A 27,696-nucleotide genomic window follows, 5' to 3' on the forward strand; every position below is an offset into this window, starting at 1 on the left:
GTGAATCGCTAAACACTACAAGCTGTATTTTACCTCAAGAGATATCACTGCAGCTGTGTTTCTCCAGATCAGCCAGTTGCTTATGGAGGGGCGGGAGGACACGTTGGCTTTTCTTGTCCCCCAGCCTGTGTGCCGGAAGGGGCTGGTGTCTGGTGCCAATTTGCAGGGGAGGGCTTGGCTTCCTGTTGGCTCCTTGTTCTCCCCCACAGTCCCTAAAAATCTCTCTTTGCTTCTTACATCATGAGCCTCGATCCCTCCTAGGGATGTGGCCCTGCTGGCACCCTGCAGATGGGTCCTGGGCCTTTTCGGCCCCGGCTCCAGGCCTTCTGGGGAGCCGCTTTTCTGCTTTAGGCTGTTCTTATGAACCAGAAAAGATGCAGTTGTCTTTGGGTAGGAAAGCACAGTAAGATCTATGGAATTTAATAAGATCATCCAAGACTTGGCATTGCTGCAGTGTTCTGGTGGCATTCGCTCTTTTGGGAGGTAAATTTCCTTCTCTTTAATCCATTGCTTCTTAAGCAGGTGACCCACTCCGTGTTGTTACAAGCAGGTTATTATGACCATAAATCCTTCTGTTCCTACTTCTATTTACATTAAATATAGTTTCCGTTATAGCACCTAAATTAGCTTTTGTACAAGAAAATCTCTGTATAATTTGCAGTGGAAGAGGACTGTAGGTGAAGTGAACGACAGGGCAAAAAAGGGAACCAGTGAAGGCTGCAGGCCCCACACGGGGGCAGGGACCCAGCTCACTCCTCCTAAGGAAGGCAGGGGGAGGCCTCTCATCCACGCATCTGTGTGTTTGGAAAACACCTTCAGAATGTCTGGTCAGGACAGGACCCAGAATGTCTGGGTCAGGAAGCCGGGGCGCCTGCTTAACTCCAACTATAAGACATTTTGGGAAAGGCCTAACTGGCTGTTAGGGGCTCATGGAGGGATGACGAGGCAGGGCACTGGGGATTTCTAAGGCAGTGACACCACCCTGAGCGAAGACATATGCCACTGCACACCAGTCAGCTCCCTTACAGCACAGAGCGAACCTCCACGTGAACTGTGGCTGTCAGCTTCCCACAGTATATCTGTGGTGGGCCATCAGTTTTAACAAACGTGCTACACTAATTCAAGGCTTAGAAAAGGCTTTGGGGAACTCTCTGTTCTTTTTGATCTTTTTTCCCTCCCCTGTAAATCTAAAAGAGCTCTTTAAAAAGGCCTATTAATAATTTTAAAAATAGATGGGGATATGTGTGAGTTTGTGGGAGACTCTGGGTCCTGGGGAAGCTGTGGAAAACCCATCCTCAATTTCCCAAGGTTATGAATGGGAAGGGCCAGCATCTGTTTCCAACAGCAGGCACCTTTCTTGGTACTAGAGAGACGCTGATAAATCAGCATGATCCCTGAGTTCTTGAAGCCTGCAGATAAAGGCGTGGGGTTTGGTGGCCAGAAGGCAACCAAGTAAACGGCTACAATTTATGCAGCTAACGGTCAGTTTTTTGATGACATTTTTTGATGCAGAATGGCAGCGTGGGAGGGAAGCCAGGTTTGGCTTGAGCGTGACTGCCAGCGTTCACTGTTGGAAACTCGTCTCCAGCGGGACCTCACGAGGTGGTCAGGTCACGAGGGCTGCCCTCATGGTTGGATCCATGTTGCTTTGTGAAAGGAAGATTATTATTGGGAGGGTGGGTTTGCTATTTCTCTTTTTCTTTGGAGCCGTCTTGCTGTTGTGGCTTAAGTGTGAGGCATCCTCCAAAGATTCATGTGTCAGGGACTTGATCCTAATTAGGTACCATTTAGAGGGAATGAGAGAATGAAGGGGTTAACCTGGTGCATGGAAGAATCCACTGATGAGATCAAGCTGAATGGGCCACCAGGAAGTGGGCGCCCTTTGGAGGAAGTGGGCTGCCAGGGTCAGGCCTTGGGAGCATACACCAGCCCCTGGCCTGTGCTCTCCCCGGCTCTCTTTTCCTGTTTCCTGGATGTCATGAGGTGAGTAGTTCTGCTGTGCCCTCTCCTTCCACCACGGCGGTTCTGTCTTGCCACCACCCTGAAAACAACGGGGCAAGTGGACGGTGGACCGAAGCTTCTCAGACCAGGAGCCAAATAAAACCCTTCTTTTGCTTTTCTCTTACCCTAGAGCAGAAACTAAGATATGATACTGATTTTAAACTTTTCTTCTTTTCTTTTTTTCTTTTTGGCACCGGAGATCAAACTCACAACTTTGCACTTGCCAGGCAGGTGCTTGTGCCACTAAGCTAAATCCCTGGTCTCATCTTTTCTTTCCTAAGAAAGATACTTGAGGGTATAACTCCCCTTATAGTCACTGCTTTGATGATAGCTCATAGATTTTTTTGAAATGAATCCATTGACGTATAAACTGTGAACAATCAAATTCATCAAATTAAAATACAAAATGCACAGTTTTGACTAACGTAATTACCCATGTAGGCATCACAGAACATTTTCCCACCCCCCAAGATTTCCTTGTGCTTGTTTTAGTCAGATCTGTCCTTATTGCTGTGGCAAGGGCTGACTTGTTTTTTATTACTAAAGTCTTGACTGTATTTCTAGGATTTCATGTAAGTGCCATTTAGGGCATGTAGTCTTCTGAGTCTGGGCTCTTTCACTTAGTACAATGCTTTTGAGATTTATCCACAGTCCCGTAGGAATTAGAAGTTCTTCACGGTGCTGTGTAGAATTCCGTGGTACTGGGGTTTGTTTCACTCTTGATGGATTGTTTTGAGTTTGAGGTTATTATAAATAAAACTACTATGGACATTTATGTACAAATCTTTGTATGGACATATGTTTCTTTTCTTTTTTTTTTGGTCTTTTTCGTTTTTTATTGGTGGATTGAATTCACGACTGCCTGCTTGCAAGGCAGGCGCTTATGCCGCTGAGCTAAATCCCCAGCTCCCTGGACATATGTTTCTATTTCTCTTGGATTAGTGCACTGGAATCTCTAGGTCCTATGGCACATGTACGTTTAACTCTACAAGAAACTTTTCAAAGTGGCTGTATTGTTTTATATCCTCAGAGTAAACCTATTTTCCTGTTACCTCATCTTGGCCAGGATAGAACTATTATTTGGCTTTAAGCATTAGATTTTTATTTAAAGAGATTTAAAAATTACGAACATGTATTTTATATATTTCTGACATTCTTCCTCCCTTTGAGTATTTAGATTGCCAGCTGATATCACTTCTCTCCTGCCTGGACTTTTTTTTTTATGGGCATAAAGGGATATATCAGGCTGAAATTTAAGAGTGCATTCTTAAAATGATGAAGTGTGGGGCTTGGACAGGGAGATGCATTATTTCCTGAAAATTGGGACATTTATGCTTTTCTGTAATGGGTGGAAACTCCCCAGAGGGTACTGGTCCATTTACAGGTGTGAGTCCAGTTTATTTTTTTAAAAGATAGGTAATGTAAGCATTCTCTGAATTAGTTCAACTGTTTCTTTGTCTTGGGGTCAGATTCCTGCTCTTTCTTTTCTCAGTTAAGCCAACTTATGGACTCATTGTATTCCTGAGAAAGCTGAGTTGTGAATCGTCTGGAGGGAAAGGAGACTGAATTCAACCGAGGGCATAGGTAGGGATCCCTTGAATGGCATGGATGGGTCCCAGAAGTTTCAGTCCTCTTGAAAGCAAAATTTTTGGTTAGGGTTTCCTTGTCCCCTTTCTACCTATCTTTTAATTGCATTTCTTTAAATTTAGAACTGCTGGTGAGGAATTCTCTCAGCTATTGTACGTAAGAAAAAATGTTTCGCCTTTTCTCCCTCAAATACTAGGGATTAAACCCAGGGCTTTTTTCAGCATTTTTAAAGGTTTTTTTTTTTTTACTTTGTGACAGTCTTGCTAAATTGCCTGGCCTGTGTTTAAACTTGTGAGCCTCTTGTCTCAGCTTCCTAGAGTGCTAGGATTACAGGCATGATCCTCCATGTCTGAGTTCACCTGTATTTATTTTTGTCTTTTGAGACAGGGTCTCACTACGCAGTTCAGAGTGGCCTTGAACTCACTTTGTAGCCTATGCTGGCCTTGAACTCACAGTGATCCTCCTGCCTCAGCCTCCCTAGTGCTGAGATTACAGGCATGGACAATCATATCCAGCTTAAACTTTATTTCTGAAATATTTTTACTAGTTATAAATTACTAGGTCAAGCGTTATATTTTGGGTGTGGGAGGGAAGGAAAAAGAGTTTTATTTTGGCTGGGCATGGTGGTGCATGTCTGCCATTTCAGTTACTTGGGAGGCTGAGGCAGGAGCATAGCAAGTCAAAACGAGATACAGCAATTTAGCAGGACTCAGTGTTAAAAAATAAATAAATGAAAAAGAATGGATATGGGTTTGACCTTCAGTACCACACACGCACAAGTGCACACACACACAGATTATTTTCCCTAGGACTCTAAAAATGTTATTCTACTGTTTCCTGGTTTGCATAGCTGTCAGAGAAGAATCTGCTAGAATTCTTATGTTAACCCTGTACAAAAAATGTCTCTCCCCCATCCTCTTAGTGCAGATTTTAAAGCAATTTGACGATGTGTCTTAGGTTGTATGTGTGTAATCATTCTTTCTTCATTTATGTTTCTGTTACTGTTTTTCTGGAGTTTCAAAATTACACATACGTTTGATCACTGAACCTCTCCCACTGGTGACTGATTTTCTGGTTTTCCCTGTATGTGCTTAATTAAGCTGAGATACTGCCGAGCCTCCAAAGCCCAGCTGTGCAGTATCTGATATGTTAGGGCCCCTCCTGTATGTTTCTACTTTTTGCTTTGGATTTTGCACTATTTAGCGGGCCCAGAATATCACTTCTCTCTTCATCTTCAAACATGTTTATGTTTTCTTTTAGACTCATCAGTCAATAAAGAATTTGTAATCACTCAAGCACTCTTGCGTGCTCATTACAAAATTTCTTTGTCTGTTTTTATCCTTATTATGGGTCATATTTTACTGCTTTTTTTCCCTGACTTGTTATTTTTGATTAGATGCTGAACATTATTAATCAGTGAATTTTGTTTTTAAAGAGCTTTGGATTTGGTTGTGACATCCAACTAACTTATCTTGGTAGGTTTGACTCTTTTGAGGCTTTTAATCTTTGGAAGACTTTTCCAGAGAATCATTCAGGCTAGTGCTAGTTCAGTCCAACTAGTAAATCAGTGTCTTTTGGTGCCACTATTTGACACCTTACGTGTTATAGGCGGGTCACTTTTGTGGCTGGGACAGTAAGCTCACCGAGGATGCTCGGCCTGCGTGAGTTTCAGGAGCCATCTGACCTCCTGCCTTTGAGCAGCTCGCCCAGTGATGACGGAGTCCTACCCCACGCATGCGCAAATAAATATTTAGCCAAAGATGACGTCAGGCTTTTGTAGATCTCCTGCACCATCTTCTTCTCTTAGTGCGTCTCCTATTTGTCCGATACTTATGCCCCCACGCTTTATTCTCTCAGCTTCCCCACACTCTGATTTCTTTTTCCTCTCTGAGACCCTTTGCTTGGCTTGATCCCTCTTTCCTTTGCTGAGGTTCAGGAATCCTCTTAGCAGTAAGCCGGTCTCACCCTGTTTGTTCCTTTATGTCTGGGATCACTGTTGTATCCTGCCTGTTGTTCAATATCCAAAAACATTTGTTTGATTTTTTTTTTTTTTTTTTGCAGTTTTTTAGTTTACGATACAAAGATGAAAGAAAAAAGAAATACCTTTCTTCCTTTTGCTCTGTTCTCACAACACAGAACACTCACCTTTGGTCACTGAGATGTTTCTACTAACACGGGGCAGTTCTCCAGTGGCCGCGAACGGGTGGTAAACAAGTCAATTCAGTTCTGATACGCAGTGTCGCAGGCTGAGGGCTCAGTCCTGCAAGACTGCCTTCCCTAGAGATAACAGTGTAAGTCCCGGGTTGTGACATGGGGTTTTGCCTGGCTAAAATTTCCAGACTTCTGTAGCCCTCTTCAGTCCATTCATTTGCTAGAGTGGCTCACAGGAAAACTCTTTACTTAGGTTTAGCCATCCATTAGGAAGTCACAGATGAACAGCTGGTGCTGAAGAGATGCAGAGGCCAGATATGTGGGAAGGGAGGTGGGGTTTTTGTACCCTCTCTGGGCCTCCAGCGTGGCATCTTTACTTACTCGGCAATGCTGCAGCTCACTGAACCTGATACTTGTGGGGTTTTATGGAGGCTTCTTTACATAGGCATGACTGATTACTTCACTAACCGTTGTTGACTGACTCAGCCTTAGCCCATCTTGCCTTTACTAGAGGTCAGGGGATTAAAGTTCCAACCTCCTAATAACAAGGTTGGTTCCTCTGGCAACTGTTCCTATCCTGAGGTGATCCAGTAACTCACCAGCTGTAGCCCTGTTAGGATAAAGGATACTCTATCACCTGGAACTTGTAAGGGATTCAAGAGCTATATTATGTCCCTGTCACTCCGGAAATTGCAAAGATGTTAGGAACTGTGTGTTAGAGACCAGAATCAAAGACTACACATTAGGGCGAAAGATTCTCCCAGTGCTCCCAGCTGCAGGGGTACCAGGAGCTCTGTGCTTGCAACTGGGAGCAGAAATGAACATCTGTTTTTCTGATTATTTTACAGAGGGAAATTCTTAGAGCGGTTAATTTCCCACGAGCAAAAATAAAATCTACCCACAGATTTTGTTATTATCATTCCGTTAAACATGTTTTCTAGTTTCTTTTCTATTGATACATGTACTGTTTAATTTATAAATTTCTGGGAGGTATCTAGAGCTCTTATTGTTGTTGCTTTTTAAATTTAATTCTATCAGGGTTAGAGAACATACTGTGGTATTTTATCAAGACCCCTGTTACAGAATGTAATCTTATCTTGATGAATAGTTGTGAGCCTTTCAAAAGGATGTATATTCTATAGCAGTTGGTGGAGTATTCTGTAAACATCAATTAGATCAAACTGATTGGCAGAGCTATTCAGAACTTCTATATACTTACTGATTTTTTTCTAGTTGTTCTATTAATTATTAAGAGAGGTGTTACTATCTCTCACTATGATTGTATATTTGTCTATTTCTTTATGTAGTTCTATTAGGTTTTCCTTCATATATTTTAAGTTCTGTTATTAGGTGCACACATTTTGAGATTGCTATGTCTTTGTGATATATTTATTTTTTCATCCCTATGCAATGTTCCTTTTTTATCTCTGGTAATATTTTTTATCTTCATATTTGTTTTATCTCATGTAAGCACAGGCACATCATCTTTCTGATGTCTACAGCTTGCGTGATATATCTTTTTGTACTTTAATTTTCAACCTAGCTGTGTTTATATTTAAGATAAACTTTTTAATTTTAAATAGTAGTCCAATTTGATAATATTATGCTCTTATTTTTAAGTTTTAGTCCATTCATACTTAATGTAATTAATGAAATAGTTTAGATCTACTGTCCTGTCATAATAGTTATGTATTCTGTAGAACAGAGTACCACAAACATATCTGCTTATAGAACAGACATTTACTGTCTCATAGGTTTTTTTGGGATCTTTTTGAGGTAAGGTTTCACTGTGCAGTTCAGGTTAGCCTTGAACTCACTTTGTAGCCCAAACTGGCCTGTAACTCACAGCAATCCTCCTTCCTCAGCCTCCCAAGTGCTGAGATTACAGGTGTGTGCCAACACATCTGGCTTATTATCTCACAGTTTCTGCACGTAGAGAATATGTGAGTGGCTTGGGTGCTCCAGGATCTCTCATGAGGCTGTGGTCAGCGTCTTATTTAGGGTTAGAATCTTATTGGAACAACTGACTAGGAAAAGAGTCACTGCCAATATCCCGAGGTTGCTGGCAGGATTCAGTTTGTTAGAATGAGCGCCTGTGACTTGCTGGCTCCTGGGCACGCATGGCTGTCAGTTTCTTGCCACATGGAGCTCTCCACAGGACAGCTCGAAATTATTTTGGCAAAGTCAAGAAAGGAGAAAGCCTTCACAAGATGGAGATTGCAGCCTTATGCAGCACTGTCATAGAAGGGACATCCTGTCACCTTTGCTGTGTTCTACTAGTTAGAAGCAGTGACAGGTCTGTCTACACGTAAGGAAGCCTCTTGTGTTATTGAGAGCGCCTCTAGTAAAGGCTGGGATTAGTGGGTTTATTTTAAAATCTGTGATGCCTGCAATTTATCTGCTAGTTGTTGAATGTGTTCTTTGTTCTTTTCTTTCTCCTTTGCTGCCTTAATGATTTTTTGGACTGGTGATTGGACCTCATAAATGAGGCTTCAACATTCTCAGTGCCTTCCTTAAATTTGGAGGTGGGGTCTTGCTGAGCCCCTAAATATCCAGTCTGTGCTTGAACCTGTGATCCTCTTGCTTCTGCCTCCCAAAGGGTTCGCAGCTGTACACCAATGTGCCTGGCTCTTTCCTGCATCCCTCCCCCCCTTTATTTTCAAATTCAGTTTTAAGACCTCAATTGCTTTTTATCTATACATCTGTATATTTTCATAAGTGGTTTCTCTATGTGTCCTTAACTTATCACAGCATATTTGCATTTAATATCACAGAATTTACCATGAAATATAAGAACCTTATAATAGGAAAATTCGGTTTACTCCTCAGTGCCCCAGTTAGCATGTATTTTACAACTCTGTGTACGTGCTAGCTTTTCGTTCCTGTTGCAAAACACCTGGCACAAACCGTTGAAAAGGATGGAGGTTAACTCTGGCTCATGCTTTTATGATCCACTTGCCCGTTGCTTTTAGGGTGGTGGTGAGGTAAAGCATTGGGGGGGAAGGACATGGCAGAGGAAATCAATTTACATCTAAGCAGCCAGGAAGCAGAGGGAAATGGAAAAGGGCCAGTCTGAAGATACAGTTCTAAAGGTCAGTATCTCTTCAATTAAGCCCATCTCCTGAATTGTCATCATCTCCCAATGATGCCCTCAGATTCCGATCTCACCAACGGATCAGTCTATTGATAAAGTGGAGCCCTTTTGGTCCACTCATCTTTGGAAGCCTCACCTCTGAATAAGGAGACTTGGGGCATGTTTTAGATATAAGCCTAGTGATATACACTGCATAGCAACAGGCTGTGCTAAAGTTTTTATTTTAAACAATTGTCTTTCAAGAACCTTTCAAAACCTCCTGTTGTTGGAGGCTAGACCATAACTATCCTCTAGCATTTTGGTCTTACAATTCAGTGATTAGGGGCATCATCGTAGAGGAGGAGGTGTAGTCATTGAGGTGAGGTGAGAGTGAGGTGGGTGGAGAGGGTCACTCATGTCAGAAAATACTACATCATGACACAGACTCACACATTTTGGCTCCCTGTCTTTTACAGGTGACCTAGAAGTTGGAGTAATAGCTTGATTGCCAGCAGCTTGGGAGCTAGAATCATACAGTCCCAGATCACTTTTGGCCATGTCATATTCAGCTGTGCTGACTCAATTTTCCAATCCATCAAGTGGGGATATAGGAGCCACCTCTTGTGGTCTTTGTGAGGATATAAAGACACAGTGTATATACAAGTGTCAGCACAGTTCCTGGCATACAATAAATGATCAGTGTTATCGATATTTATTCTTTTTTATTTAAATAGAAAGTAAAAAACAGAAAAAAGGGTAGAAACAATACAGAATTTCAGAAAAATAAACCGTAAGAAATCACCAGTCAATAAGTTACATAGCATCATCTTAGAAATAGTTGCTTGAGTTACAAAATTAAAGTATACAAAGTGATATTCAAATAACGACACCGCAAATAGTTCTGCTCAATGATCCAACAAGAACTTAGTAATATGGTTATCAGTCCTACACACTTGTTTTTTATCCTAAAGAGGGTAAGATTAAACATAAAAAAACAGAACAAAACAGTTTGTAAGGAAAAAATTTAAAGAAACAGATTTCAAGGGGCTGGGGATTTAGCTCAGCGGCGTAAGCGCCTGTCTTGCAAGCAGGCAGTCATGAGTTCGATCCCTGGTACCGGTAAAAAGGAAAAAGACAAAAAAAAAAAAAAAAAAAAAAAAAAAAAGAAAGAAACAGATTTCAAAGCAAGTCTGCTGGAGATCTTCACTGTCTGTCTTATTGTCTCTGGATTTCTTCCAAATAGTTGTCCCCATCTTCACACACATTGACTATATACTGAACATTATAGAATTAATCAAATCATTACAGGATGATGAAGGCTTTTTAGGTCTTCAAGATCTGATTTTGGGGAAGTCAATAATGACTACCATAATGTTTCTCAGTCTCTTTGTAGTAGCTGTCTTTATCTTTACATATGCTGAAACTGAACATAAGAGACTAATATCACTCTGAACAGTGAATGATAGTATTGCTAGATTTTATATCATAATGCTACAGAATTAGCATTGGGCTTCTTAGTGTCTCTTCTTCAGAGTATCTGTTCATTATATCGTGTATTATATAATCTGTTCCCGTAAATAGTTTAGAAATTCTTCCCATGTGTGAATCTCTACATGTATCTGAGTCTTATTCTTACCACAGCTGCTGTTATATTAGAACCAGGAGCTCAGTGAGTATCTAGAAGGGCTCCCTATGTCAAAAAGGGAGCTAATCTTGCTTTATCTGAGGCTGAGTGGTCTGTGGTCCAGAGGATATTGGTTTCTGGGCTTCACCTTGATGGCCAGAGGCCCTGGCTCACTAGAGACAGCAGGCTGATGGCTGACTGGGCCACGTGAGGAAGAACATCCATCCCCATGAAGAGCTGGAGCCAGACAGAACCACGGCTGGGGCTTAGTCCTTGGAGAGTGGAGGTAAATGTGGTCACCTGTGACATCTGATCATAGTCACATCAGGCTGAGAACGTGGGGTATTTATCTCAGCTCTTTTTTTTTTTTTTTTTTAAGATACAGTCTCAGTATGTAGTTCTGGCTGGCCTTGAATTCACTATGTAGCCCAGGCTGGCCTCCAATGCATGGTGATCCTCTCAACTGTGTTGCAGTCCCCAGAATGGGTTCAGGATAGTGCGCCTGGAGGTGTGCCTGTAGGGTTAGCAGGTATTATGTCAGCCAGCGTCCAAAACGGTGGCTTATGGTTTCTACCTTCTAGTATCCACGCGCTTGTGAGGTCTCCTGCCTCCCACACTGAGTGTAGCTGATCTGAATAACCATGGGGTTAAGAGATGATGGTATGTGACTTCCAAAGATGTCACAAAAGACACTGATGCTTCTTTTCCTCTCTCTCTCTTTCTCTCTCTCTCTATCTCTCTGTCCTCAACAAGCCAGCTGCCATGTCCTGAGGACGCTCCAACAGCTCTACAGAGAGGCCCGTGCAGTGAGGCGCTGAGCCCTCCAGCCCCAGGCCGGGTCTTCAGAGACCTCTTCTCTGCAGGTCACCCTGAGCCCCACTCAGCTAAGCCACTGACACATTGCTGATCCTAGAAACTGAGAAGCCGTTATTGTCAGCTACTTCATTTTGGAGTGTTCTCTCTCTCTCTTTAAACACAAAATATATAACTCCTATAAGTAGCCTGGAGAGAAAACAAAAAGAGACGTTGCTTAACCAAGGTTTGAATTAAAGTTGTCAGATTTTCTTTTTGCTGTGTCTTCTCAAAAGCCTTTAATGAGCTGCTGTGTTGTGGATATCCAAGAGGGTGACATAATACAGAGGTTTTCTAAAATTTACTGCAGCACGGGCTTCCTTTTACCCTCCACCCTCCACCCTCCACCCTCTACTTTTTACAGAACATTTCTGGGAACTAATTTATAGGAAGCATATTAAGGTCTATGCTGCATCAGTTGGAAGAGTGGGCTTGCGGGAGGAAGAAAGATGCTACATTACCTTTTCAGGCCTCAGTTTCCCCATCTGAGAAAAGATCTAAGGGCATTGGGACTCTTTTCCCTTGAGATGATTTTAACTCAGGCTGGAGGAGTTGCTTGATCCCTCCCATCCTGGTCACTTTTTAATCAATTAGGTACAATCGGAGAAAACTCCAAGTCAGAATAATCAGGGCATACAGAGGTTCGAGCTATGCTAGTGCTTTATGTTAACGACTGATGGGAGTGGGTAATCAGAGGTGACAGGAGGGTACAGAGTTGAGAAGAAATTTTGGTTCTTAGAGAAAATACTGCATTCAAGGAGCTTAAGAATGATTAATGGAGCTTCTGGAATTACAAAAAGCAACTAGTAGAAACTGTTTGGAACAGAAATTGCTCAGGGGAAGTAACCTTGAGAAGGCCACGGAGCAGGCTGGAAAATTTTCGTGGACAGAACTGAGGGAAGGGAGGGTCAGGCCCTGAGTATCCGTGGGGGATATGTCACTGGGAGCCAGGGTTCGCTGTAGCTGAGAAGGTGACCCCAGGGAGCTCTGACTCGGTGTGTGAACGTAGTTGAAATGGGAGCGGAATTGGATCACAGAAGCTGGACCTGGGTGTGGCTTCCTCCTCTCTCCCTCTTTGATTAGGGTTTATGTCCTCTAATTACTTTTTACTCTAGGCAGGCATGGGTGAGGAAGAAGAGGGAGTGCTGCTCTGTAAATAAGACCCCAAAAAGAGAGACCCAGCAAACAGCCATTTAAAAGACAGCATTTACAGATTTTGATTGCTAGTCCTGTGCATGTTGTTAAAGGCAAGTGCTTGGGTTGAGAACAAAATGGCAGAAAAGCCTTCTGTTTCCTTGAGGTGAGGAAAGCCAAAACATATCCTTTATCCTGTACCCTAACAGGGAGAATTTGGGTAGCATCTGGAGCCAGGCACATTCCAGGACATTCTTGGTCTCTTGCAGGTAAACTGAACTGAGTCCCAGAGCCAAGTACCGGGACCTTGGCCTTGCCTCTTCCTCAGGGGCTAGCATGGCTGCCACTCCAGACACTGCCGTTGGCTGCCTCCCTGGCCCTCTGGCTCCTTCAGTGCCACCCCCGTGCACAGTGGCCCCACCTTGGTCAGGGGCCTACTTCAGACAGCCTGGTCAGTGATCTGGCAGCAAATGGCACCTCTGGGCTTCCTGGTTCCTAGTGTGATGAATGAGGGGTTTGTTACCGCCTGTCCCTGCTTCACCTTGTCCCCAACCTTGCCTTCACAGAAAGTCACTGGTCTGGGTCCCCTGGAGCCCGAATTAGGAGTCCAGTGTGTACTGGGAGGGAATGGCTAAGGCCTAAGAAGGGCTTGGATTTCTGGGATCTACCAGCTCATGCCAGGGGAGTGTGCTCTGTCCTGCTCTGACTCAGAAAAGCAGGGCTCTCTGCTCCTTGCTCCGGGCTGAGCTTTGCTTTCAAGAAATTCAAGCCTGAAGCAAGTTACTCCAATCCAGAGGACCTTTAAGAGGATCCTGTTCATGTGTTTTCCAGGCATTAAGAAATAACCCTTTATAGCCTTGTGCTCAAATGAAATGGAACCCAGAAGCCCAATAGCTTAAACAGATCAAGAGATCAAGAAGAACCCTGCCTCCCCCTCCTCCTCCTGCCTCCCCCTGCTCCTTCCCAGTTGGTGCTGCAGTGCCTGAGATGAACCCGTGGGACTTTGCAGGGGCCAATAAAAGCCAGTGAGTCCAGAAGGCGGTGGGAAATTAGTGTCTGCCGGGTACAGTCTCAGTTCTGCAGGAGGGAAAGAGCCCTGGAGATGGATGGTGTGAGGGGTGCGCCAGAACGTGGGTGTACCACATGCATATGAATGAGCAGTGTAAATGCAGACCTGCTGAACCCTCCACTTAAAATATGCATTAGATAGCCAGGCTCAGGGGTGTGTGCTCGTCATCCCGGCTACTCAGGAGGCTGAGACAGGAGGATTTTGAGTTAGAGGCCAGCCTGGGCAACAAAATGAGATTATGTCTCAGATACTGAAAAAAATGTGTGAGATGGTGATGGGATTCAGGTCTGCTGAAACTGGCATGCTAACATGTGAGAAGGTAGCATATATGGGAAGGTCCCTGTCGCTTGCCCTCACCCTTCCCCTGTAGCAGGTTACAAAATCTAAGGAGGACTTTATGACCTCCCCTGCAGGAGACCACGGGACTCCCATGGGAAAGGTGCCCTTGGGGGCCTGGAGGAAGGGACTATCCTTACCTCTGGAGATGCAGGGGTGCAAAGAATCTGAATACTTACACAGGCTGTGCTACATTTCCTTAATTATAGTGAGACTATACTTTGAAAATAGTCTTCAGCGTGACTCTGCAGTTCTCCGTCAAACCTAGCATAAAAAATACTCAGGCTCATCTATTTCTGTGGGACTTCATTCCATTATGAAGTCTCTCGTGTCACAGAAAACTTATGTTACATAGAGGTGCACTTGTTTCCCTTGTTAATCTGTCTGGTTATAAGAGGCTTCAGCCATGAATTTACGGTAGTCTTCTTTCCTTGCAATGTTAGATTGTGTTATGTATATTTATGCACACACACACACACACACACACACACACACACACACACACACACAGTCCAAATGCTAGTAATGCAATCCTATTTGCCAGTGGGAAGCCCCAGGGAATGGTACAATTGTGTTTATGAGCTGCTTGGTGGCCAGGGGAGCATCCAGCGTTCAGGAAACCCAGCCCTAGGCTGTTTCCACGAAGTTTCTCTGCACCCGAGGCCCAGAGACTGGGTCAACCAAGCGGTATGTACAAGGAGGGGGAAGGGAAGATAAGGGGACCTGGGGAACCCATAGTTGCTGAGGCAGAAGGCGAGTCGCTCTGAAGTTTTGTCAGGAGGGCCCACCAACCCGGCTCATTTGGGGTAGGTTGCTACATTTTCACCAAGCGAGGTTTTTAATTGCTTGATTTACTTATCTCGTCTCAGATCTGCTGATATACTCCACTGCCTTTTAATTGCTTGAAAAGTTGAGCAGTTTTTCATGTTTTAAGGAGTGCTGAATTGTATAATTAAAACACTAACAGTGTAAATCAACAGTGCAGAAGAAAGACAGCAGAGAATTAAGCAAGTGTGTTGGCATAATAATAAAATCAAATTGGCATGAAGAGGGCCCATTACTGAAAAGATGCTGAATACTAATGGCAGCCCTGGGGGCCTCAGAGGTGCTCCCCGAAACCTGACCTGAGTCCCTACCCACTGGGAGACAGAGGAGCCAAAGAGATGGCAACTTGTGACAGCATGGCTTAGCTCTGGGCGTGAGCACAGCCTTCGATCTGAAAAAGGCCTTGAAGTGGTATATGTTACCATGATGGGCTGGGGCTCTCCTACTTGGGAAGGTGCTTCCACAAGCTGGTGGAGATGCTGAGATGCTGCAATTTGGGGAGCTTTGCTGACTGTTTTTCCAGCTCACAGAGGAGGAGAAAAAGGGAGGTTGTTTCCCTAGTATCTCTACCCAGGAATCTCTCCCTCCTGTCTGAGGCTTCCCAACATCCCCTTCCTCTTCAAAACCCACACACTGCAAGCAAGCAGTGGTGGCAGCTGGAGTGACTCTCATTAGTAAAATTGCCTTGGGACCCATCCCAGGCCTCACCTATATTGACAAGTCTCAGGCTGCAGACCTATTAGCTGATATTTATAACAGCATGTTCCTCACCCTTGTGATGGATGGTCCACGTGTTGTGATCAATATGGCCCCTGTCACATTTACATATTTATATTATTAATAAGCAATAAGTCACCCAGGCAACTCTGCTCTGCTGGGTTCCAGCGCGCTCTGTGCAGACAGCTGACCTTGGCCTCTGTTCCTTGTCCCAGGCCCAGTGGCTGGCATGCATCAGCTCAGCCAGGGAGGACAAGGGCGGAGGGCAGAGTCATGTGGGGACAGTGACTTCTTTTAGTTTTGCTCACCTGACCTGGTGTCCCATCTCCAGCCTGCACAGGTACTTGCCTGTCCCATCTCCCTCTCCATCATCCCTAAACACACACACACACACACACACACACACACACACACACACACATGCACGTACGTGGTGTAGACACAATACCATACATACGAGGTATGACTGAAAAATACGGTGGACATTAAAACCATTTATTATGGGCCGGGGATATAGCTCAGCAGCATAAGCACCTGCCTGGTAAGCGCAAGGTCATGAGTTCGATCTCTGTTACCAAAACAAAAACAACAACCAAAAAGCCATTTTTTACAGTGAAAGACACATTGCTGTTAATCCACTCAAAATACCCTAACCCTTGCTTCAATTCTGGCCACTTTCTTAGGAAATTCTCAAAGTCTTCTTTAGCTTTGCTGTTGTGGCTGCCTTAATGCTCTGATTCCGTTCAAGACATTTACCTTTTACAGCCATTTTGACTTTGGGGAAGACCCAGAAGTCACACAGCACCAGATCCAGGGAACAGGTGCACGAGGACACAGCAGAATGTTTTCGTGAGCCCACCTTCCCCTGTATGTCTCCCAGCAGAATCACTCATTGTCTTTTTGGTTATACCTAGAAAGCATGGCCACCATCAAGGAATCAAAAACACTGGGTGTGGTGGTGCACATTCACATTTCCAACATTTGGGAAGCTGAGGCAGGAGGATTGCTGTGAGTTTAAGGCAAGTCTGGGCTACATAGCGAGACCCTGTCTCAAAAACACAACACAATACAACACAACAGAAAAGAAATCAGATACTAAGAAATGTTGCAAGGCTGGGTATGTAGAAACTTCTAACTGTTGGTGGGGATGTGAACTAGCACCACCACTATGAAATTTGGAGATTCTTTTTTTGTCTTTTTGAGACAGAGTCTCACTATGCACTTTAGGTTGGCCTTGAGCTCACTTTGTAGCCCAGGCTGGTCTTGAACTCACAGTGATCCTCCTGCCTCAGTCTCCTAAGCGCTGAGATTATAGGCATGTGCTGCCATACCTGGCTTGTTTGGAGAGTCTAAAAAATTGAAACTAGAAACCCCATTTGATTCAGCGATTGTCTTTTAGGTATCTTCCTGAAAGAGTTAAAGACATCATATTACAACGACACCTGCACAATTATGTTTAAAGCAGCATAATTCCCAATGGCTAAATCTTGGAAGCAGCCTACTAGTCCATTAAGAGATGAATGAATAAATAAAATGTATTTATACATAAGGGAGGACTACTCTGCCATGAAGAATGATAAATTTGAGTCATTTATAAAAAAGCAGATTCACTTCAAGACCATGCTAATTGAAATAATACACATAAGCTTAAATATTGCATGTATTTTTTACATATGAGAAACCCAGAATAAAAATAAAGAGAAACACAGAAGAGACATAGGAAGTAGGAAGATAGATCTTCCTCTAATGGGAGGGGGATTAGGACATAGAGTAAGGGGGAAGGGAGGAGGGAGAAAGGGGTGAAAAAGGACCCGTGATGTGGTAGGTGTGTACCAGCTCCACACAAGGAGCAAAGATGCACTGCAAACAGGCACTCATTAACATGAGAGGCAAGAAAAGCTGTGTGCAGGCTCCAACTCGGTCAAGGTGAAGAAAACTCTTCTTTCCTGCTAAACACAATTATGGTAAATGATATGATGTGATTTGATCATCTCACAATGTGCATGTGTCAAAATATTGTAATGCATAAATGTACAAATATATTGTGTTTTTTGAAAGAGTAAAACTAGCTAAGTGCGTATGTCTGTACGGTGGTAGACTCTGGAAACAGTGCCAGAGACAATCGGAGGGGGAGCCCGGGAAGCAGTGGGAGGAGGAAAAGTGATGGCTCTCGGGGCCCAGGCCTGCAGGGGCCGCACAGCAGCAGGACAGCTCAGGTCTGCCCACCCACCATAGCAGGCGGCCCACACCTGCGTCCTGAGCCAAGAGAGCACACAGGCAGATTGGGTGCACTCACACTGCCCTGCACTGAGCTGAGTCTGCAGGACGTCTGGTCTGGGCAGATGGTGGAAAAGGAGCTGGAGAACATGGTCTCCTCCCGTGTCTGAGACTGGACAGCAGGACACTGAGGACCTGGGCTACCAGCTAGGGGGACCCCAGCACAGCAAGGATGTGGCCCAGGAAGCCACCTTCTGCGCTTGCAGCCCTGAGAGTCCTAGCCTATGCCCAGAGTCAAGAGGGTGGCGGGCAGGAACCATGGGGACCCTTGAAAAGGACCCCAGCCCAAAGAGCACGCAGCCCACATAGTTCTCAGCGAGCGCATGGCCAAACAGACTATGCCATCTTCAGAGAGAATGTGGTATCTGTCCTGAATCCATCTCTCTGCAAGCTTTCACCATACTGCAGGAAACTGGGATTGCGTTATTTCTCATAGGACATCTTCTTCACTTTTTTTTTTTTAACACCAGTTCTGGGGATGAATCCAGAGCTTCAGGGCTGCTAGGGAAATGTTCTGCCTCTGAGCCACTTCCCCAGCCCACCGCTTCCTTCTCTCACTGTGCACAAAGTGCTCATTGTTATTGTTGATGATTTGAATTGTAGACAATACTCGAAGACAATGTCCACATATTTATAAAATGTTTGTTGATAACTCCCATCAATGCATGCAAAGATATTAAAATATTGTTTGAAAAGTGAACAAATGAGGAAGTGAGGGCGTTTACCACAATCTGGTTAGAACCCCGAGAAGGAAATGGCGGGACAGCATTCAGAGACACAAGAATGATGCTTTCCTAAATCGATAACATTTGCAAACTCGGGGACATTGTCTCTTCACCTGTCTCCTGGAAAAAGATGGCAAATTATATATCAATCATGCCAATAGTTCTGGTTATTACTGCTGCAGTGGCCAGGGATGTAACAAATTTTGTTGTTCTTGTCCTTGCTCCATAGAGGAAATCCTGGAAAACCAAATATAGCAACTATTGCTACAAGTAAAATAAAATAAAATGAAACAAAATGAAGCCTTTATGTTGAATCAGAAAGAAAACACCAGCCAAGATGAATTTGTTCTCTTTTAGACACAATGTGCACATACATAAGGACATGAAATAATTTTGGGAAGCATCATCTACTTCATTTCTCCGAGGTCAGACCTGATTTGTCAATCTTCTTGTTAGGACTGATTGCATTGGTCATAAATTATGCACTTCCCATGACTAATGCAGCACAAACTAAGCGCACGCATCCGTCAGGTGGCTTCTGTGCACACCAGGGCACGGGAATGAGGATGGTCAAAGAATCTTAGCATCACTAATTTGGTGCCTGCTTTCCTAGGGTTATAATTAGATGAAGTATTTTAAGGTTGTTCTTCAGATTGGAATAAATTACTTGCCCCAAGGTGTGATGGCGCACATCCATAATCCCAGTGCTCTGGAGAGGCTGAGGCAGGATAGTTTTTCTCAAAATGAAAGAGGGAGGGGGCTGGATATGTAGCTCAGGACAGGGGTCTGGGCTCAGTCCCTGGTACTGCAACAAAACGAAACATCAAGACAAACTAAAAACAGAAATAATCTGTTATCTTTCTAAATTGTTATGCATTTTCCACCAGAAGGATTAAAAGTGTAAGAAAAACTAAAAGAAAAAGAAACGAACAATAAATGAAAGAATATATTGACCTGGAAGTAGAAATAAAGAGAGTAGAAAAATAAAAGAGAAGAAATGATGTATAAGCCACGTTGTCAATCTACAGTGTAGAAATGTGTAGCGTCCTGGTGTGTGTTGTTGTCTGTACATGTAACAGCTATGCGCGGCGTACAGAGCAACGAACAAATAATTGCCCACGCCTTCAAGTTGGGGAAGGGGATGGGAAGTGAATGTAAAGAAATGCACAGAGAGACGAGTGTAACTATAAACACAGTCAGAACTAAAGGAACGGGCAGTTAGTACACCCCCGCCAGCTGCTGCCTCCAGGGTGGGCGCGGAGGGGGGCACGGCTCACAGCGGCACGGAAGCCCTGCAGAGGTCCCTGAAGGGGCCTGGTGGGAGCTGGGAGGCCCTGACTCTGGGTTTTCAGCACGCTGGGCCCTGGTCTCCCAGAGAGTGGGAAGGCATCCACAGGGACCCAGCACCTAAGGTGGCCTTAGGTGCTCTTCTGGGTTGGCCTGCAGTCCTAGCAGATCCCACAGAGTGGCCCCTCTGGTCCCTAAACCAAGAAAGGAGCAGTGAGCGGCCCCAAGGACAGGAGTCCTGCTAGAGGCGGTGGCCTGGCCATGATGTGTTCACTGGCTGCTGCGCCTCGTGGGCACCCTGCTCTGTCATAAGCTCTGGGGATGTCACAAAGGCCAACCTTGGGACAGTGCACTCCAGGCAACCCACTGGTTCCTGGAGTGAGCCCTTGGCAGTGAGCTCTGCCTGCTGCTCTGTCCAGATCTGTCCAGCACAGCCATTAATGGACATCTGTTTGGAATGCACCCCCTCCACTTGTCCCCACAGGGATGTCACTTGCCCACTCACCTGGCCAGCGACACTCCCCGACCTAGCCAGGTCACCCCCGTGCTCTGGCCCAGGCACATCTCTCATCGCCAGGCCACCTCGGAGAGCCTGAGGCACACAAACTTGTGTCCCTGGCCCAGGCTCCCAGGGGCCAGGCAGAGCGGCAGAGGTGAAAAGCCTCCAGCGGTGCCAGCATGCTGCTGCCTTCCACCCCGGGCTGGCCTTGCAGTCCTGGCAGAGGAAAGCACGCATGCCCACAGCCCTGCCACTGCCAGCGTCTTGACTGTGGGATGAAGGTGAGCCGACCTCACCTCTAGGTGCTCTGCGTGACTCCCAAGGGACACCTGGGCAGCCAGCAGAGGAGCTCATGTAGTCAAGAGGACACCAAGACATCAGCGGGGAAGGCAGAGGCCTTGGAGGAGAAATCAGAGACGGTGGCAGATGGCACTGCCCCTCAGCTGGCACCTCCTCACCGCCCATCTCTGCAGGGACTGAAAACACCCTGCCCCATTTCGGGGACACTTGGTCAGTCCACCTTCCCTGTCTGACCCTCTGCCGTCCCCAACACCCGGAAGAGCCTGGTCTGTAACACCCCAGTGCTGGATCTGCCGCGCCTCCCAGTTTTCCCCTCCCAGCCCTCCTCCCACTGCACCTCTCCCCTCCAAGCTTCTCCTCTGCCTAAGAGAACCTTTCTCTCTGTCCTTGCACCCCCACTAGTCCCTCCCCCCGGAGCACTGGTGACACCAGCACACACTCGGCCTCCATGACTATGAACCAGCTGTTCCCATCTGGGAAGCTGGCTTGCCCCCGCCCCTGTTTCCTGCTGCCCTCATTTCTCACGCCTGTTTGCCTCAGTGGCCCTTATAGTCCCCTGTTGTGTGCAGAAAACCCGGGTATTGCTCGTCTGCCTGTGATCGTGTGTCTTCTCTGCTCTTTGACTCCACCCCTGGGGAGGAGTTACCATGTGTGGGCGGAGACACATTGAGCCAGACTTTAAGCAGATTTCCTCTGTCCCGGAAGAGGCTGGGAAGCAGCCACCTGCACGACAGTCTGGAAATAAACTGCAGGGGAGTTCAATTAGCACAGCCCTTGTGGGGCAGGCTTTCTGTTCTCGTCTGGGGGCTTTAGTTGGAAAACACTGCTGTGCCTTGCTTTTTTAATGGTTATATTGAAAGAAAATATCCATAAATCACCTGCATATAATTACAGTATAGAATCCAGTAAGGTTTGATATATGCATATTCCAATAAAACCATCAGCACAATGAGGAAAACAAACATATCTGTCACTCTCAAGAGTTTCCTTGTCCTTTTTCCTGTGTCCTCCCTTCCAAGCTTCCCTGTCCTGTCTGGCCGCACGCCCACGCAGAACCTGATCTGCCTTCTGCCATGCAGACGTGTTGTCATTTTCTAGCAATGCGTATAACTGAGTATATATAGTACGGCCTGCCTGGCTGGCCTCTTTCACCACATGTACTTATTTTGAGATCAATCCATAGTCTATTCCTAGGCTCTGCTGAGTAGAAGTCTATTGCATGGGTTACTAGGATTTGTCATTCAGCCGCTGGTTGATGTTTACATTGTCATTTGCAGTTATTTGAAACAGTTGGTGTGAATGATTTTCCTAGAAATCTCCGTATGCGTGCACTTAGGATTGGAAGGGCTGGGTCACCAGTAGGTGTGAGTGCAACTTTTGAATAAATCAAAAAAACTGTTTTCAGCAGGGACCACTAGCAGGGCAGGAGAGTTTTGTGTGCTTATCTTATTCGACATTTAGATGTCTTTAGTGAAATCTCTTCAAATCATGCAGCCTCTACTTTCACTCCACGTGTCCAAACTGGTTTGTCCTTTATCCTTTATCCACTGAATTGCTTTTGCCCCTTGCTACGCATCAAGTCAGTCGCCCCTGTGTGGGGCCTGCAGGACCTCTCTTCCGCCCCACTGATCTTTCTCACTTGACTCTTGATTATAATAAAGTGCATCACTGACCACTCTACATTTGCTCCTGGAAAGTGGCCTCCAGTATTGTGGCCTCACCGTTTACCACACATGGCCAGACACATCTGAAATGCTTCTCGTAATGCAGCTGGCATCTAAATGGGATCAGTTCCCAAAACCACTTTTAAAATATTGAGATGTAAAACCTGTGTATTCTACAGTCTAATAGGCTCGGATTCATGGTAATCTCACCTAAAAGTTGCATGGCACGGAGAGGGTGGGTGTCAGGAGAGTGAGGCGCATGTGTAATCTGGCAGGTTAAATGACTGACTGATGAATAGATTACAGCAGAGTATGCTGCTGCGCCCCCTGGGACGGCAGCCTGGAGGGACCTGGGTGGCAGCTGCCTGGGGTGCTGCACTGGAAGGGCGAGACGGTCCACACTGGGTACAGTGAGCTGGGCCTGCACCAGTCTTGACAGCTGTGTGCTTGGTTGGAGCAGGTGACGCAGGGCAGAGGTGCTGGGCTGTCAGGGGGACACAGAGGAAGCCACCCTGGCTTCCTGGAGCCCTCATGGGTTCTGGGTTCATTGCAGACACTCTGGTGTCCAGAGCACAGGCTGTACCCGGACCTACAGGACGGGCTCTGCACAGGCACCGGGGAAGGGTAGAGGGAGCAGCTGGTCCCTGAGGACCCTCATGGCTCATTTTTCCATGAGTGATGTAAGCCCCCCAGCCCCAAGCCAGCTGGGCAGAAGCAGCAACACAAGGCCTTTGTCCTCCCCTCTGCTCTCCCTGGGTCCCTACCTACCTGAGCTACCTGAGAGTGAGGTGGGCCCCACTTGCCTCATGAGCGTGGGTAATGAAGCCGGCACCGAGCAGGTGGGGATCCAGGGCTGGCAGTGTCTTCACCACAGTGCCTCGCACTTGCTGAGTCTTCCTGGAGACTGAGCTCCAGATCTGACCCTCCCCTCTGGAGTTGATCCCCACCCTGTGGTGCCCCGGAACGCTGGGCCAGCTTCAGCTTAGCCTGCAATCCCCAACATGGGCCTTCCTCAGCGCTTAGAGTGGGCATCACATTATCCACACCCAAAACTGTGCTAAACCAATCAGTGGACTGACTTAGTAATCACATGCCCTTGATCGTGGCATTACATCCTTAAATCCTTGTATCCCATACCCTAGATTCAGCCACGTCCCAGAAGCCTCGCCTATGGCCACTTGAGGCACTGGGGGGACAGCTAAACACAAACCATAACACTGAGGCTACTGAATCCCTATGTTCTTAGCTTTTGGAGGGGGATACACATGTATGTATCAACTGTATATGAGAAATGTAAACATTATGCAAACATGCACCAATAAAAATTATACTCACTAAAAATTATCCACTCACAAAAGAGGACTTCCAGGATTGCTTCAGAAAGTGGCAAGGACAATGGGATAAGTGTGTTCGAAGCAATGAGGTGTATTTTGAGAGGAATTAATGGCGACCCACAGTTTAGTGCAATAAACTTGAAAAAGTTTAAACCTTCATTGAGTATTGCAGTCACTCCTTGTACCTCTTTATTTGTCCTGTGTCACACACCTGGAATGCCTTTCTCAATGTCTCTATCAATACAAAAGGGAAGGGCATATGCAAAGGCACGTGGCTGGAGGGAGCATAGACAGTTTGGGAATTTAAGAACACCAGCACGCCTGAAACATACAGCGGGCAGGTGTGGTAGACAGGAGAGGAGTGAGATGGAGGAGGTGGTTGGGTAACAGCCGAGGCCTTGCAGGGCCCATTGCTGGCACTGACAAATCTGTTTGTCTGGAAAGCACCAGAAACCAGTGGAAAGTATTAATCAGAGATGATTTGATTTGTATGGGAGTATTTTGAGGGCGATCAATGGTTTTGTGTCTTTCACTCTTAACATTTCTTAAAGACTTAAATATTCACTACATTTTTTTGATTGACTCTCACAGGCGTTCTAGCTGACTCCAGCTGGGTCATGGGTAACGGCCAGTAGCAACTGTCAGATAGCTACTGAGCTATGGATGGCTCCAGCCTCTTGTCACCAGCTTGTCACCCCCACTGCTAGCTCCTCACCCCGCCAATGCCAGGTAAAGCACAGGTGAGCAGTCTCCTCAAGTCCCGTGCATAGCACAGGTGCCAGAGCTAAATACTTGGAAACCAGTGCCCGTGTTGTCTCTTCTGTGCTTTTGGTGGTGTGATAAAGCCACAGGTGGCTGAAACACCCTCTGTCCTATTCCTTCCACTTAGTCCCTCAGTTAAATGTTTTCTCAGCACCTGTCAGTGGTCAGCTGCAATTCCAGGGCTGGAAATAGAGAGTGAAGCGAAACGGGAGGCCTCGTGGGGCTTATATTCTACTAAGGGAGACAGGAAAGTAGGAAGCGTGAGTAACACATGGTGCATGGCTTGGCGGCTGGAAATACTAAGGAGAATAAAGGCAGGAGGAGGGCGGGAAGCACAGCCCTGGAAGGCACAGTTAGCAGGGGGTGCTGCATGAAGACCTGAAAGAAAAGAGGAACCAGCCATGTGGATGCTTGGAGGAAGAGCTTTCTAGGCAGAGGGAAGAGCACCCCAAAGGCCCTGAGGTAGGAGTGTTTGTGGAGTGTGTGAGGGATATCCAGTGTGGCTGCATGGAGTGGGTGCTGGACAGTAGCAGAATGTGAGACCAGGGTGGAGGCAGTGGGTCTCACTGCAGGGCCTCAGCAGGTAGTATAGGATCTCACCAACTGACTTTTTGCTCTGATGGGAGGGTCCTGCACAGAGAAGAAGCACATTTGAGCAGGGTTACTGTGACTATAGAAGTTCAAAGCCGAAAGCAGGGAGATTGGCTGAGTCGGCCTCTCAGGTAAGATGATGAACCAAGTGTTTTTAACCAGGGTGACAGCAATGGAGATGGTGGAAAGCGATCAGAATCCCAAGGCAGAGTGAATAGCATTTGCTAAATGTTTGGACATGAGTGTGAGGGAAAGAGGATTCCAAGGTTTCTCCTAGGGTTTGACTTGAGCCGCTGGAAAGGTAGATTTGCTATTCACTAAGATGGGTTTTGTGTGCAAAGAGAGATTTCAAAACATTCTGCTTGGCGTCTGTTGAGTTTGAGATCCTGGAGCTGCCAGTCTCCAGATGGCCCCAGTCACACAGCCTTCTGTAGCCTCTTCCTGCACAATGCCAGGGCCACTCAGTGTGGTCAGTGAAACAGGACAGAAGCAATGTCATGCCACTGTTGAGATTAGGTTGTAAAAGACGGACCCTCTCTCTTCCCTCACTCTATGTCTCTCTCTCTCTTGGAGCACTTGCTTTGGGGAAAGCCAGCTGGCATGCCATGAACAGCCCTCTGGAGAGGCTCACATGGGAAGAAACTGAAGCTTCTGGCCAGCAGCCCTGTGAGCGCACCATCTTGCAAACAGATCTTCTCACCCCAGGCCAGCCTTTGGAGGGCTGCAGCCCAGCCAGTGTCCTGACTAGAACTTCATGAAAGAGAGATCTTGAGCCAGAACCACCCAGCTTATCCTCTCCTGGGCCTCTGATACTCAGGAACTGTGTGAGATTGTAAATGTCAGTTGCTTTAAGCTTCTGATTAAGCCATTTGTTACGCAGCATTAGAGAACCAATACAGAACCAGATTAAACATCAGAGTAGAAATATCATGTAGGATGTTGGATCTCTAAGTCTGGAATCCAGGAAAGTAGTTAAGGCTGGAGTATAAATTTGGGAGTCACTAACATATGGAAAATATTAAAAGCCACCCAATGGAAATATTACCTTTTTGGTGGAAGATTTTCCCACTTCCCAGCTCCTTCTTCTGTGCTTCATAATACATTGTCTTGCTTTTATGGTGGCTTTGTACCACGCGGGCTTTGCTTTTTCCCTGTCCCTACATTGGGTTTTGAGATAAGTTAGTGTTCTCTGTATTTGCTTCCAAACCTGGCACAAACCGTAGGCACTCAATAAATGCATTTGAAAGCAAAGTGTGCTTTGGACTCTAGAGGGTGAAGCAGATTGTTTAAACGGCCAGACTATTTTCCTTCTGCACGGTTGGCTTTCTTCCTGCTGTCAGCTTTGGCCTCTCAGAGCCTGTGGGGCCCCAGCTACTGCTCTGGATGGCCCTCTGCCTCATGTCAGCAAGACAGAAGGGTGTGAGATTAGCACCCATGGCAGCCAAGGGTCATCACGATGTATAAACACAACCCTTGTGGCCCAGATGTGTGTGGATCTTTCCAAGTTGTGTGTTTTGCTTGCTTCCCTGGATCACTTTCTTGTTTCCCTGTATCTCTCAAAGACCTTGAGTCCCAATCCTTCTCTCAGGGCCTGATCCTTGGAGAACCAGAAGATTACCTTGGAGAGGCAGAATCTGGATAGACAGAGAAAAGCTCCCCAGCCCCGGAGGGCGCCCAGCCTGATGTCAGGTTTGGTGCTACTCATGGGGCATGGTTGGGGGGAACTGATTCCCAAGCCAGTGTGACTTTTCTTGACCAGCTGCCCTCCCAAAGGTGGACCCAATTAGGGGGCTTCACTGAGCCATGCCAGGCAGTATGGGCTCTGGCCAGGAATCCTTGCCCTGGGCTCTTTGTCTTGACCCAGGGCAGGGCTCTTTCTTCCCAGCTGCTCCAGCATTCAGCCAGCAGCAGACCCTGCAGAGACACACAAAAGGCTTTCTGCACATGAGGATGCTTTGCCCAGGTCAGCTGGCACTTTGCTTGTGTGTTGGTAGGTGTGACAGCATGGTCACCAGTGCTGAGAGCATCTGTCATCTCATGGGACTCCAGGAATGGGTTCCTGGGTTCCCAGAACACCATGATTTCCACCAGTCTCTCACTCCACTCAGGATATCTTTAGCCCTAGTCTTTAACCCCCCTGCCTTGGTCGTAGTAATGTTCTTCACAGCCCAAATGTCTGACTGCTAAGTCCTGAGGGTCTATAGCTCTACCTGGCTGGAGGGACCCAGCCTGCCCTGTGCCTCCCTCCCTGTCCTTGTCCACCAGGGAAGGTGAGCTTCAGAGATAGCACCAGGATCATTGCAGAAGAACCTGAGCCAGTGGCTCCCATCTGAAACCAGGTCCATTCAGCCCAGACCTTACCGGAGCACCTGGTAGATGTCAGACCCGGAAATTCCACAGAGAACAGGAAGACACCTCCCAGGGTCCCTCCCCCGAGACATCCACGAAGCTGCTCTAACGATGCACCTGCATCGCAGTCCTGGAGCCCCTTTACCTCCTTTGCTTGCTTTGTGATGGCAGGCCAATCTCCAGTCTGGTAAGTACAGCTCTTTCTGGTCCGGCCTGCCGGTTGGGAGATGCTCGGAGCAGGAGCTGGAGGGGCAGACAGGAAGACAGAGAGAACTGAGTGCTCCTCAGTTTCTGTGCCCCACCCCTCCAAGTCTCAGGTATCTCCTCCAGCAAAATGTTATTCCTATTCTGTGGCCTCCTGCAACTGGCGACAGCTCTGGCTTTCTCCAGATCATTTGCAGAAGGAAGAGTTTCCCTGAGACCTGCCCACAGCTTGGTGAGAGGCCCCTCTCCAGGGCCAGCTTCACAGGTGCATGCCCTGTGAAGCTGGATGCACTGCCCCCCCCCCCCCTTCCCACTGCACTTGGTTCAAAGCTCGC

General features: G+C 46.4%; 2 long non-coding RNA genes across 2 annotated transcripts in view; one reads left to right on the top strand and one right to left on the bottom strand.

Moving 5' to 3' along the window:
* LOC106026475 (uncharacterized) overlaps positions 1-11,501 on the top strand; it is a 38,357-nt gene extending 26,856 nt beyond the window's left edge. Inside the window, exon 3 of the long non-coding RNA XR_001200102.3 lies at positions 11,190-11,501. This is a non-coding gene — a long non-coding RNA (uncharacterized LOC106026475). The remainder of the gene's footprint in view (positions 1-11,189) is intronic.
* A 1,173-nt stretch (positions 11,502-12,674) lies between these two features.
* On the bottom strand, positions 12,675-27,403 carry LOC134474299 (uncharacterized). Its single transcript, XR_010045044.1, has 2 exons — positions 27,303-27,403; positions 12,675-19,176 (listed from the first exon to the last, which is right to left on the bottom strand). It is a non-coding gene; the product is annotated as an uncharacterized LOC134474299 (long non-coding RNA).
* Between the last annotated feature and the right edge of the window lie 293 nt (positions 27,404-27,696).

This window comes from Cavia porcellus, unplaced genomic scaffold (assembly GCF_034190915.1).
Source record: "Cavia porcellus strain 051 isolate PalLab524CR breed Dunkin Hartley unplaced genomic scaffold, mCavPor4.1 scaffold_32, whole genome shotgun sequence".
NCBI lineage: Eukaryota > Metazoa > Chordata > Mammalia > Rodentia > Caviidae > Cavia > Cavia porcellus.